Below are 15,163 nucleotides of genomic sequence, written 5' to 3'. Positions count from 1 at the left end.
AAAGAAAGTTTAAATATGTTAAAAGAAAGCTGTTTTGAGAAAAGAACAGTTTCATCTACTATATTCCTAGCAAGGCTACAGCATAAAATTTGATTCTGTTTAAAAATAAAATCATCTTGGAGGAAAGCCATGGAATTGAGCCCAATAGGCACCTGCCAAAAGATCTTATCTGGAGCCATCTCCTGAGTGGGACATGTTTTTAAGTATCTGAAAAGCCTACATTATTTCTACCTACAGCTAAGAGGTCTAGGGTAAGTAGAGAAGGCCTTAGTCTGTGGATCCTTTTAGAGGTTTGGTTTGGGTTTACAATCTACTTTCAGAAGATAGAAATAAGTATTTTAAAAACTGGTTTCTGGATTTTGGAGGGCAAGGATGGAATATGAAGTCCTGGGTTGGAAAACCTATGTCCTAAAACTAGCTGATTGGACCAATTTCAATCTGGTGGCTTCTAGAATTGAACCCATTGGGACTACCCTATCAGACTGCCTGCACTACAGAATTGAGATGGCTGTGGACCACAAATCAGAAGACGGAGCTTTTCTAACTGGCTTTCTCATCAGATTTTGGGCCATGTTTCTCTAGGGGAATGATTTAATTCATCTAGGAAACTATTTTCTATGCTGTGAGCTCTGTTCCCTTTCTGCCCTTTGCTTCTGCAGGACTGGCTGCTTCCACTCCAGAGCCATGCCCCACCTCTGGGGCTCTCCCACTGCCTGCACTCCCACACAGAAAGCAGTCTAAGAGAGAGGCTTCTGTAAGATTAGCGAATCCTTCAAAATCCTTACACATCAGCAGATGGGGGTGCCATCTGATACCACCATTCTGATGATAGATACAGTGACTTTCTTAGTGGGGAATTACAATGATCCCTTAAAAGTGAGCCTGGGAAAGAAAGGTTTAAAAGAAGGTATACTATTTTCCTGAAACCTAATTTTTTCTAAATTCTAAACCTTTTCTAAATAGATTAATTTCATCTATGGAGCAGCTTGCTGATTTGAAACATGTACAATTGGCCCATTAATGTCTAATTTGCACAAGAATTTTTGGATGTAAGTTTTCATAAGTTTCCAGAAAGCTACCTTGTAGTATAGCCAGTTTCCCAGAACCTAAAACAAATTAGATTAATCATGCTAGAAACTAAATAAAAGTGCCTTGTTGGGGCCTGTTTGGGCAAGCCCTAATATTCTCTCCTGTTGGCCAAGAGGAACAGAGCATCTTGGAGGGCTTAGCTACCACCCACTCTGCACGAGAACAGCGATCGGACTCTAAGCTTCAGGGCATCTTACTCTTCCTGGGTTCAGACAGATGCCAGAATCTGGTTCTGTTGCAGAAGTAAATAGTCACAACTTTTGGTAATTTTTATAGGTAGTTCTTAATCTATGGAGAAGTGTGATTTTCACATACTTGAGCTCAGGGCAACAAACATTTTCTTCTCCTTTATGATCATCCGGCAGAACTGTTTTAGCTCCTCTTCCTGACTTGCTGTGTGTCTCTCCCCACCAACCTTCTGTTCTCATGCTGTGTGATCCACCAGCATCTCTATATGGTTAGGGGTATTTATAAGCCATGGAGCATGCACCGACACTTGATTTGTTACTGGTGTTGATTTCTTTCATAGAGCTGCATAAACTTCTTCCTGCGTGTCACAGGGCTGCTGGAGGAACTTAGCCCTAGCCATGTGCCACTAATCGGCCTGGCTCTGTAGAGAGCATGGAACTGAGCCTGCTGTTGCACGGAGATCGAGTTTACTCCCAGGCACCGTCACTTGATCCCTCCCATGCTCTCACCAGCATTCAGGAACTGAAAATATTTACTTTGTGTTGATCTGACAAAACCCAGTAAATGGCAACCTTTACAGGGCCCAGAATGCATGCCAAAGGAGCAGAGAGGGGGGTCCGAATAACCCCTGTTCTGCTTGCATGTGGGGGTTTTCTGAGCTGCAATGCAAGCCCAGAGCCAGTCAAGTCTCAGGTTTCTTTGGCCTCTGAAACCAGTATTTACTGACCAGGGCTTTGGAACTGAATAAAAGTATGTCAGACCACCCATTTTCATTGCTAAATCTCTTTCTTGGAAATGTAGCCGGAAAAGGTTTTCTGATCATTTCTCTATCTCTAGTAAAGATTGCTCACTCCCTCGATGACTTATTTAACACATTTTTACTGAGCTACCATCATTTTCTAGGCTCTAGTCTAGGTTCTGGGTATTTAACAGAGAGCAAGAAGTATTAGCTTCAAGACAATGAATCAATAAGATGATTTCAGATTGAGATAACTGGTTGAAAAGAAATAACCAGGGGATATGATAGAGAGTAACTAGAGCCTTGTGACCAAGGGTGATTATAGCAGGCTTTTCAGAGATGCTGCTATTTGACTCAAGACCTAAAGAACAATAGGCAGCCATCCACAAATTGGTAGATCAGTTTTAAGGCAGAAGGAACAGTAAATATAAAGACCTTGTTGAGCAGGGAAAAAAAAGTGCTTCCCATGTTCAAGGAGTGGAAAAGAAACTAGAGTTCCAGGGACCAAGTGAATTAAAACCATAGGGTAGAAGATACCTTGATCACTACTTCCCTACTCTTTTTTCAGGCTACTGATTCCTACTGCCATTGCATTAATGGTTTACTCTTGTTATGACACTACACTTGTTTAAACTGCAGAAACATGCAACTGACACTTGACATAAGCACATGAAATCCTTGAAGTTAAGCAGAAGCAAAATGAAGTATCACTAACGTGCTCCAAGAACATGTTGAAATGGTGCAGCCCGGGAGGCTTGGGCACCCCAAGTCACGGGGGCACAGGCAAACCACTCTGAGTTCTAGGGAATTGTGTTCTATAGTTCTTGAATCCCAGTCTTACGGAACTCCAAGTCATCAATGGCTGCAACTCTCTGAGTGAGACCAGGGTTAGTGTAAGTGGAGTTGACAGTGGGCATCAAGCAAGATGGCGGGTGTAGGATGGGAGTTTTCTGGAACTAACTGGGAGTTCTGATTCTGCCCTTTCTCCTTGTGTTCTGGGAAAAGTATCTTACCTTGTTGAGCTTCTGCTTTCTTATCTGTTTGATGGAGATGGTAACACCTAGTTTGTAGTATAGATACTATGAGGATAGTATTTGAAAAAAAAATATGTTTTTATATGATTCTTTGAGTGTAATATCTTCACGTAAAACCAGCTGTCACATGTAAGGAAACAGCCCTAGAGAAGCTAGTTAATTCCTCCTGTATTTCTTTATTTTTTTTTTTTTTTTTTTTTTTTTTTTTGTTGAGACGGAGTCTCGCTCTGTCGCCCAGGCTGGAGTGCAGTGGCCGGATCTCAGCTCACTGCAAGCTCCGCCTCCCGGGTTTACGCCATTCTCCTGCCTCAGCCTCCGAGAAGCTGGACTACAGGCGCCCGCCACCTCGCCCGGCTAGTTTTTTTTTTTGTATTTTTAGTAGAGACGGGGTTTCACTGTGTTCGCCAGGATGGTCTCGATCTCCTGACCTCGTGATCCGCCCGTCTCGGCCTCCCAAAGTGCTGGGATTACAGGCTTGAGCCACCGCGCCCGGCCCCTCCTGTATTTCTTTAGTCAGCCGGTAGAAGATGGTGTTTTTCTTGGTTCAAGAGAGCAATGGCTCTTCCTGTGTCTTAGAAACTTTAAGATATCAGCCAGACTATGATGCTTCTTTCTCTCTTTAAAGTAGAATTATTTATTAAAAATTAAAGAATTATAATGATGTGTCAAAGTAGGCTCATGAATTGTATCAAATGCAGCACTCTGGTGGCGAATGTGGATAATGGGGGAGGCTGAGCATTTGTAGGGGTGGGGGGATATGGAAATTCTCTGTACCTTTCACTCAATGTTGCTGTGAACCTAAAATTGCTCTTTAAAATTTTATTTTAAAATTATAGAATGAATTATTTAGTGGCTAAATAAGTAGTAGTATAGAATATAGGAATGTTTTTATAACAAAAGTTTGTGGAGATACACTGAGGACCAATGTCTCCTTGTGTATCTTTTTACCAATGCACATAGATATCATTACTCTACTTTACAATAATTCTTGTCTCCTTACAGGACATGCTTCCTCTCCTTTCTCAGTTTTGTTTTGTTTTGTTTTGTTTCCTTTTTCTTTTTTTTTTTTGAGACAGAGTCTTGCTCTGTCACCCAGGCTGGAGTGCAGTGGCGCGACCTAGGCTCACTGCAACCTCCACCTACTGGGTTGAAGCGAGTCTCCTGCCTCAGCCTCTCGCATAGCTGAGATTACAGGTGTGTGCCACCACACCTGGCTAATTTTTGTATTTTTAGTAGAGATGGGGTTTCACCATGTTGGCCAGGCTTGTCTTGACTCCTGATCTCACGTGATCCACCCACCTTGGCCTCCCAAAGTGCTGGGATTACAGGCATGAGCCACAGTGCCCTGCCTCCTTTCTCAGTTTTTGAAGGTTGTCTTAATTGTTCTTGATTTTCTTTTTACTCTAATATGTGGATTCTGTGTTCCACGCTACAAAAAAATGTTGTTTGAATTTTTATTAGAATTTTCTTAAATTAATAGATTAGTTTGAGAATGATTTACACCTTTAGAATGTTATTTGCTTCTCCAAGATCTTGATTTTTTTTTCCATTAATCTAGGTCTTCTTTTATGTGCTTAGTAGAATTTTAAATATGCATATGTGCATATATGTGTCTTTGTGCATATGTTGTGTGTGTATGTGTATATATGATCTCAGAATCCAGAATGTGTAAATAGCTGATACAAATTAATAAGGAGAAATGTGAGAAATCTCATGGGGTGGGGGGAGGGGAGAGGGATAGCATTAGGAGATATACCTAATGTAAATTGACGAGTTAACGGGTGCAGCACACCAACACGGCACATGTATACATATGTAACAAACCTGTACATTGTGCACATGTGCCCTAGAACTTAAAGTATAAAAAAAAAAAGAAATGTGAAACACCTGATAGACAATTCGGCAAAGGATAGAAACAGGGAATTCACAAAACAGAAGAACTAAATGACCAATACATGTATGGAAAATAATTTTACCTCACTGGTAATCAGAGAAATAATACAGTTTTCATATGACAATGTGAAAAAAAGAATATCATTTCGTAACAATAAGATTGATGTACGATATCGGATGTTGGCAAGCATCAGGTAAAGGAGAAGCCTCACATTCCTAAAGTGACTATAATGTGTTCAATCACTTTGGAACACAGTTCCTCAGTATCTGGAATATCTGGTGTCTACCCAATATCCTACATCCGTCTAGCAATTCTACTTCTAGGTATAATTCTTAAGGAAACCCTTGCATCTGTGCACAAGGAGACATATACATAAATGCTGAGTGAGGCATGCTGTGTGACAGTAAAATTTGTTAAAAATTCAAATTCTCATTAATCAGAATAAGTTACGATATATGATGGAATACTGCACAGCCAACAAAATGAATGAATTGGATCCATAAAAATTAACATAGATAACTCTCAAAACATACTGCTAAATAAAAAAGCAAATAACAGAATTTTACATACAGAATGATGCAATTTATATACATTTTAAGAACACAAAGTAATGCTGCTGTCAGGCAGCACATATATGTGTAGCAACAAGGACTGAAAGAATAAGCCCAAAGTCACTATAGTGATTGTCTCCATCAGGGAGGGAGGAAAGAAGGGAGGGTTATTAGAACATAAAGCCAAAAGAATAAAAAAGGACTTAAGCTCTAATACATTATCCTTATTTCTTTCATTGAAATTAACCGGGGCCGGGCGCGGTGGCTCAAGCCTGTAATCCCAGCACTTTGGGAGGCCGAGACGGGCGGATCACGAGGTCAGGAGATCGAGACCATCCTGGCTAACACGGTGAAACCCCGTCTCTACTAAAAAATACAAAAAAACTAGCCGGGCAAGGTGGCGGACGCCTGTAGTCCCAGCTACTCGGGAGGCTGAGGCAGGAGAATGGCGTGAACCCGGGAGGCAGAGCTTGCAGTGAGCTAAGATCCGGCCACTACACTCCAGCCCAGGTGACAGAGTGAGACTCCATCTCAAAAAAAAAAAAAAAAAAAAAAAAGAAATTAACCGGAAGCCCAAATGACAGTATGTGAGCACTTATCATTGCTTATGAATTGTAGTCATATATTTGGTTGTTCATTGTATGCTAAACCTCTCTGATATTTTTTAACTTCTTCTTTTATAGATAGAGTCTCACTCTGTCTCCCAGGCTGGAGCACAGTGCTGCAATCATGGCTCACTGCAACCTCTGCCTCCTGGGCTCAGGTGATCCTCCCACCACAGCCTCCCAAGTAGCTGGAACTACAGGTATGTGCCACCACAATGGGCTAATTTTTGTATTTTTTTGTAGAGCCATGGTGTTACCATGTTGCCCAAGCTAAAACTTTTTCTTTTAAAATGTTTTCTTTGCTTGAGCTAAACAGCAAGCTTCCTTCTATGAGGCCTCCCTGGCACCTTTTCACATAGGTCACCTATCTGACTGTAGACCTCTGAGTTTCACTGTTCCTGCTCTGTGGCATTGCTCTATTTATCTCCTCCTCAGCTCCCATCACTGTCACAAGTGTGCTTTCGCTTTCTCTTTAGTCACCTGTGCTTTGGTCACCTGTCCCACCACCGTTGGCACATAGTAAGGATTTGTTTGTTGAATGAACGAATGTTGCATTGGAAAGCAAGGAGCAATTTGCCGCCTTGGTTCTTCTCTCAGCTCTTCTAACAGCTACCTGTATTGGTTCCCAGCAACCTTTCAGTGTCAAAATGGAAAGGTTTCTCTGTTTTCAGAGAGGAATAAAGATAAGGTTATACACTCCCCTTTACCTTTCACATTACTGCACTTTTCCTGCTCAGGAAAAAGATCTTCTGCAAACCACACTAGGACACCACTCCAACTCACTTGCTTTCCTTGGCCTCTTTTCCCCTGGCCAGGGTCTCCCTCACAGAGAAAAGCCTGCTCTGTCTAGTTGGCCCCAGGAAATTCTCTAGGTCACTCAAGGACTTTGTTTCTTAAAGGCCCCAAGTAACCACCCTGCTTTCTCTGAACATTTAAAAATACATTAAAATAAAATAGAAAACTTGTTTTAAATCAGCTTAGTACTGTGATTCTGTCACACAAAAATAAGAACCACATATTTACTTAAAATGGATTTATCTGTTTGTCTTCATATTACTATTTTTTATTATTTTTTATCATTACTTGTTAAGCTGAAATAGACACTTCCCAGTTGTTCCACTTGTATTTGCATTTAAAACTTCTATTTAAAGTGAAACACTTGCATTAAACATTGGACCTTTTTTAAAGAATAATTTTTTAAAATACGAGCATTATCATTATTATAATGATGCCATCATTATATTCACCCCTATTTATCTGAGTCTTCTAAAATTAGTCTCAAAAACATATGTTAACCAGAGCTGTATCTTTGCAAATGACAACATCAAGGTGCTTTGCATAAGGTGTGTAATTTTTCTAGCACAACCCTTTGTTTTCGATACCAAGTTGTGCAATTGCAAGTAGAAAAAAAAAAGCACATGGCTCTTTAAAACTTGCAGGTATGTGTGCAACTGTCCAGTTTCCATTATTGAGACTTTTCTGGGCATGTTTCTAAAAGATTTTGTTTAGAATCCTTCTCAAGCAAGATAGAGAACAGAGCAGAGTCCACAGACAACCTGCCCCTAAACCACTGAGAATAAGGAAGAGGTTGGAGCAGAAGGGCCATTTGTCTTTGTTATTAGGAAATAAATCAACCATTGTTTTCTTGGCCAAATGCAAGGAATGTCATTATTACCAAATAAATTGTGTCGTTACAAATCAATCGAGCCACCTTTCATTTAAATGTGAATCGGTTTAATTGTCTGGGCTTCAAACTTGATTCCACCCTAAGGAAACAAATGACTAGATATGTAGATCATTCAAACTCTACATTTGATACAAAATTTTCTATAAAAGCAGAAGTTTTTATTTTTTAGATTAGTCAACACACTAACTTGTCATTCTATATTCTTTTCTCCTAAGGAAGGGGTTATCACGAAGCTTTTCCTTGTGAGTGTAAGATCAATTTGGCAAAAAGTTAAAGGCTGCCTTTCTCAGACTATGGCAAAACTGACATGCTTTGAGATACCATGAGTGAGGTATTTATGTCTGAATACCACCCACTCATCTTAAGGTGTATCCTTTAATGACACATAGGAAATAGTGGCATAAACTTTCCTGTATATTTGGAGTAATTTTCCCAAGGACTTAGGGTAGATTGATGCTTACTTTTAACCAAGTTTCAATCTACCTGTTGCTGAACAGGAGCCTTAGAGTTAAAACAACCCTAGGTTTTAGGTTCTGCTATGGGAATTTTGCATATGGCTATAATTTCATTGGTGTACAGTTCTAAGCAGCACAAACACAATTTCTGAATTAACGATGCTGCTCAACCAAAAGATTACCCTATTCTCTTCTCTGGTTTCGCTCTAGTTTCTCACACTGTCCTTTCTCTGTGGCCTCTCTCCCACCTCTGACCTCCTCCCCAGTTTTCACCCTTGCTTTAACAATTGATTTATGATGGGCCCATGGAAGGGTCAAGCCCACTTTTATGGTTTGCTTAAAATATTTCTTTTAGAGTGAGCATCAGAAGTGGTCTTCAATCCCTCCTAAACAGTCTGACCAAGACCTCAAAAGACCTTCCTTTACTGCCCATCACTGTGTCTTATTTATATCTTTTGTACTGGTGAAGAGAAACTCATTAAATAAGGCAATTTTGAAACTTTTGCTAAAATGAATAACTTATAAAAGATGTCAAATTTAGCTTTTTTCCCCTCCAGTGAGAATGTCTGTGAATGATTATATAATTCAGGAGTAGGGAGGTATGAGGAAGAGAGAAGAAAAAGCCCCTAAGAATAAAGATGAGCCTTGGATTATTTCTTTTAAGGGATCTATTTTTCTTTGAGTTTGACAGTTTGATCTTTGCTAACACTGAAGCCTGCAGGTCTATTGGGTATACTCTTCCATTCATTGCCTCAACAGTAAATTTCACCCTTTTGTTTAATTGACTTCCTGTTGTTGTTTCAATATGCTAAATAATTGCCATATTTAGAAATGTTTTTAAAAGCTCTGGTTAATAGAACCGATAAAAGCATTATTTTCTACATTTTAAAGATTCGGAAGACAGAAAACAACTTGAAAATATAGGGCTATTTATAAACACATACACAATCTGAAAGACTAAATAGTGCCTAAAAATAGGAGAGTTTCCTCCAAGATTCCTGGCCTAAAAGTTAATATAACTTTCATGTTCTAATGTGGATCTTAACATTGAACTGTAGATGGTTGTGAAATCTTTGCCACCTTTAGTGAGCCTACATTAAATAGCACCAGATGATACTTCTGTAGATGGCTTCCTAGAGCTTATTGATCTCCTCCCTCCTTGGTCATTAAAAAATGTGATTTATTCGTCTGACATTTTTAATAGGGCAAAGCTCAGAGGTTTATTGCAATGACTTTCTAGTGTCCATGTTGGCCTAGGCTGCTACCAAAGTGCAAAAGCTGTCAAGATATCTATCTACACCGCTGTCTAATAAGAAGCTGACTTTTTTTTTCAGCTAAATGGCAACCTTTACGTATTTAAAGTGTTTTACACCTATTACATAGCAATGAATTAATTTTTCCCATTGCTCCCTTCTCTTTCATGTAGCACGAGGTGTTTCCCTCTAATTAAATGCCGTCGTTTTCTTAGTGTGAGGCTTGGCAGGACTCCAGAAGCAAGCAAGCCTGAACTGAAGAGGTCTGCTGCCAAGAGTCTGTGTGACCTCAGACAAAGAGCGGGTCTCTGAGCCACTGCCTTCCTCAGCCAAGAAGGAGACCCCCGCTGACAACCAGCAGGCTCTCAGGCGTGACATCGCAAATCCAGCCCTCTAAGTATCCCTGAGCCAATATATGGAAATACTGTAGTCCAAAGCGAGGTCTGGGGCCTAGATTCTAATTTCCTAGTCTTTGTAGTCATGGATCTTCATGAATGGGAAGAAATATGCGTGCTGAACATCAAATTTAGATTCATACATCAGAGCTTTGGCATGTGCCCAGCAGAAATTTGGGGGGCAGGAGGTGAGTAGAATATGAATAGCAGGGGATATTCAAATAAGCGAGTCATGTGGGGCTGGATTCCTGCCCTATATTTGGACCCTCTGCCCCACTAAAGTCATCAGCTCCTTTTCCTCCAGTTTTTTCCAGTAATGCATGTCTAATTTGCATGTACTTTGGTAGTAAGAGCTCTGTAAGAGAAGAAGGAGGAGCAGAAAGAGGAAGAGAAGTACCGTGTTTTGAAAGAAGGAGCTGTGGTTCTTTTGATTTTAGACTCTTTAATTAGCCACATCATGTTTGTGGCATGAACCCAGAATAGGAGTTTCACAACTTCCAGGGGATGTTTAAATAGGCGTGAGGAATCAGAATTCTTCTTGTCCCATTTGCATGCCCACGTACGCTGCCCCAGAGACACCACAGGATAAGGAGAATCTGGCACAGGCCTATAATTAGAAGCTCTTCTGTGGACAATAAACTGATAAACTACTGCATTTGAGATTTGCTAGGATATGTGTGTTCTATGATACCAGGACTACAGCTGAATTGTTTTGACTAATGTTTTTGAAGCAAAAAATATGGTCCCAGCACTCATTTTATGATGAATTGTAAAACGCCTTGCCTGTTTCTTTCCCTTGTTACTTCTTTCTAACAAGTAAACACGGTAGACATGTCAGTGGTTGCTCTGGGGAAGCAGATGCGCTGACCAGGACGCTTCCCTTGTGTTGCTAAGCAATCCTCTTCCAAGAAATTCCTGGGGGTTGGGGATGATCATAGTAGGTCCCCATGTCACTGGAGCAGTCCTAGTTAATAATATGCTATTGTCCCAGCATACAGATTAATAACTCCTTTCACTCTCAAAGGTGTCTCGGTTTGGACCGGGTATGTGGTACCCCCATCAGAGGGAGCACTGCATAAATGTGGAATAGGACTGGCATTTCAACCTCAGGGTTCATATTGCAGTCCTCAGTGGTGAAGTGTAACTGCAGGGGGACCTGATCCTGCATCACATGTTTCAGAGTCACGTAGACCTGAGTCTACATTGTTTAGACATATGAACTTGGATGAGTTACTGAATCTCTCTCACCTATAAAATAGAATAACCATTTATTAAAAATTATAAAAAAGAATAAGCATTGTAACAAAGAATAACCATTTATAACAAAGGATTAAATATGAAGCACCCAATATCAGCGCCCATAGGTCAGGAACTAAATTAGTATTTCCTTTGACTGATGCCTGCCTCCTAACTTCAGTAGTAAAATATTTTCAATTCTCAATTATGCCTTTTCAGCTACATATTAATTCTGACGGAAATAATAAATCTAAGTCTATCTCTGAAGATCAGGGATAAGGCTTCTGTTTCCAGCTTCACCACTGACTTGAAGCACACAAGTCATCAGCAAGCTGTGCAAATTGTTTACTAAGCCTGTATGACAAGGAGGATGATATAACAAGCAAAGAACATTGAAAGACTATTCCTTTTTTTCTTTTTAACAGAACAAGCATTGATTCTTTTTTTTTTTTTTGAGGCGGAGTCTCGCTCTGTCACCCCAGGCTGGAGTGCAGTCATTCTCCTGCCCCAGCCTCCCAGGTGGCTGGGACTACAGGCGCCCACCACCACGCCCGGCTAATTTTTTTTCTTTGTATTTTTAGTAGACGGGGTTTCACCATGTTAGCCAGGATGGTCTCGATCTCCTGACCTTGTGATCCACCCGCCTCGGCCTCCCAAAGAGCTGGGATTACAGGTGTGAGCCACCGCTCCCAGCTGATCACTTTTTTAAACATTCCACCAGTGGTGCCAGAAAGTGTACTGGATGCTACATGAGTTAGAAAAAGCAGCAATGGCCCATGACCTAAGGGACTGGGCATTTAGTTGGAAAAGTTATAAATGGACCCAAATGCCACAGGGTTTTTCAACCTTTGCACCATGGACATTTTTGGCTCTGTGGTAAAGACTGTCCTGTGCACTGCAGGGCGTTTAGCAGCATCTTTGGCCTTTTCCTGCTAGATGCCAGTAGCATCCCCCTATCCCAGTTGTGACAATCAAAACTGTCTCCATTCGTGCGACTGCGTAATTTTCAGGGTGCAGCGCAAAATGAAAATGTAGACTCCTTGTTGAAAAAGCAAGGAAAAAGTAACATTAAAGGTACTGAAATGTGCAGCTTTTCCTTTCTTCCACCATCTCTCTCTCGACCTGCCTTGATATTAATATTTTTTATTTGCTATTTAATGTCAGTCCAATAAAGAAAAATTAAAACTTTAACTTATTAGCATGAATTTTACTGTTTATCTTCATGTTGCAGAACCCCAGTTTTAATTGCAAATATAACAGCATTTAGCTCGTATAAAGAAATGATATAGCTGAGTGCAGTGGCTCACGCCTGTAATCCCAGCACTTTGGGAGGCCAAGGCAGGTGGATCACCTGAGGTTATGAGTTCAAGGCCAGCCTGGTCTACATGGGGAAACCCCATCTCCAGTAAAAATACAAAAAATTAGCCAGGGAGGGTGGCGTGTGCCTGTAATCCCAGCTACTTGGGAGGCTGAGGCAGGAGAATCGCTTGAACCTGGGAGGCAGAGGCTGCAGTGAGCCAAGAATGCACCAATGCACTCCAGGCTGGGTGACAGAGTGACACTCCATCTCAAACAAAGACACAACTCCTATGTCATAGTTCACACATGCACATGCATGTCACTCTTACTAGAATAGTGAAAATGTTGCACAAAATATGCACACATTCAGCTGGGCATGGTGGCTCATGCCTGTAATCCCAGCACTTTGGGAGGCCAAGGTGAGCAGATCACCTGAGGTCAGGAGTTCGAGACCAGCCTGGCCAACATAGTGAAACCCCATCTCCACAAAGAATACAAAAAATTACCCAGGATTGATGGTTGCGTGTGCCTGTAATCCCAGCTACTCGGAAGACTGAGGCAGGAAAATTGCTCAAACCTTGGAGGCGGAGGTTGCAGTGAGCTGAGATTGTGCCATTGCACTCCAGCCTGGGCAACAAGAATGAAACTCCGTCTCAAAAAAGAAAATAAAAACATGCACACATTCTACACATGCTCTCTACCTTCAGCTTACTGCTGAGTAGGGAAGCTCTGGAAGGAAAAGGAACTATGCATTGCCCTATCTTTCCTTTTCTCTCTGTGTCGTCATTTTCAGGACAAGTGCTTGGCTAATACAGGAAAATGGCCTGAATAAGAAAGAATATGACAGGATTCCTTCATTGCTTGTATTTTTCTGCACTCAAAGAAAGCTCTGGTTCAAGCAGAAAGTACAGCCTAGCAGAGCTACATTGATGTAGATGAAACACTCTTGATTTCTACTACTTTTGAGTCTTACTGAGCTCCCATTCATGGTAGACCACCAGTATTCTGTGCTCATGGGGCACCATGAATGCTACTAAAACGTGAATGGGGTGGCAAGAAAAGGCATCCCCACATATTCTACATCTTTTTTATGCACATTCTCCACTGTCCCATCAGACTTTACTCACAAAATCCAAGTTCAAAGATAAAATTATTAAGAATGATAAGGGGCAGCAACAGAGCATTAAACGAAACATGGGGCCCTTCAGAATAGGCAGGCCTGTGACAACGCATCAGTTGCCAAACATTGCCAAACATTTTCTGGAGGTTGAGAACCACCTAGGTGTGGTACACAGTAGGCTGCACTCTGTGCAATCCTGAAACAATTGACAGAATCATAATGGATTTAAAATGTGCTATTTCAGACAGGGGAACAAGGAAAGTAAAGAGATAGAATGTGAGTGGGACCGTAGAATATAAAAGTTTGGAAATTCCCTGAGCTTATCCATTGTTAGTATTTTATTTCTTCTCTTTGGTGAAAAACAGTTTTGAAAGTGTTTAATTTTTTGATACATCATATTTATAAAATATTATTAATTTTTGTCCCCACAAAGGAAATTTTTGTCGGTGTGTACACCACTAATTGAGAAAGAAGTTATTTAAAAATGGGGCAAATTGTACTTATAATTATACACCATGTATTTTAACTTATGGATGAAAAATTCTGAGCAACTTTATACTTTTCCAGGAGATACCTTGCACTATAAAAATCCAAGTTTTTATATGTCATCATCAAGTTTTTATATGCATAAAATGCAGCAGATGAAGTTGCACAACCCCTTCTCTTTTTACAGAAACCTAATTGAAGCAATAATAATTAACATTAGTGTAAGAACCCAGGCCATGTTGAAGACTTGGCATCAATATTGCATGCAATTTTGCAATTAAAATACAAATATGAAAAGATAATCAGATAACTTAAGTTTAAGGATTCTTTCCACATCTTTGGGGATTCGCTGCTAAACATAAACAGTGGTAGATGAACAGGAAGCTAAATAAGGACTTAAAATACTTAAAAGAATACTTAAAATGGTTTAAATCCCAGCTGCTTCCCTTTACCTTTCTGCACCCCAGTTTCCTATCTGTCCCAATGGTGATAAGCCTTATCTTGTTCCCTCACAGGGTTGTGTTGTGAGCATTAAATAAAATAGTGTGTAAAGGAGTTTTGTTAACTATGAAAAGTGTATGAGTATTCGGCAATCTGTCATTATTAATTACATCGGAAGGGTCTGAACCACCTACATGTGTAATCAATTTTTTTCAGACTATCCCTAAAAAAGCACAGGATAAATAATGCTAGTTGCTATATAACAAACAATCCTCAAATATCAGTGGCTTAACACAAATATATTTATTTATTACCTATCTTAGTCTGATGTAGGCCAGATGGCTCTCCTTTGTGACTCTCTTCCACACTGTGACTCAGGAACCCAGGTTCCTTCCATCATGTGACGACTCTATTCTAACACATATCCTCCACAAATGCTATAGCATGGGAAGAGAAGAGGTATGGAGATTCATGCAGGAGACTTGTAAAGCCAGTCCTGGAATATGTCTGCTCAAATTCCATGCCTAAAATATAGTCAAGTGACTTCAAACTAACTGCAAGGAAGAATGGGAAAGGTAGTCTTTCTGTATGCCCAGAAAGAAGAAACAACGTTTGGTAAGAATCTATCTAGTCTCAGCCACATTTCAGAAATAATATGATGGCCCAATACAGAAAATTATTATTTTATTT

The sequence above is a fragment of the Trachypithecus francoisi genome, unplaced genomic scaffold (genome assembly GCF_009764315.1).
Source record: "Trachypithecus francoisi isolate TF-2019V2 unplaced genomic scaffold, Tfra_2.0 Lachesis_group16, whole genome shotgun sequence".
NCBI classification, from domain to species: Eukaryota; Metazoa; Chordata; class Mammalia; order Primates; family Cercopithecidae; genus Trachypithecus; species Trachypithecus francoisi.
The sequence above is the reverse complement of the archived record's forward strand: the minus strand, read 5'-3'. Positions refer to the sequence as shown.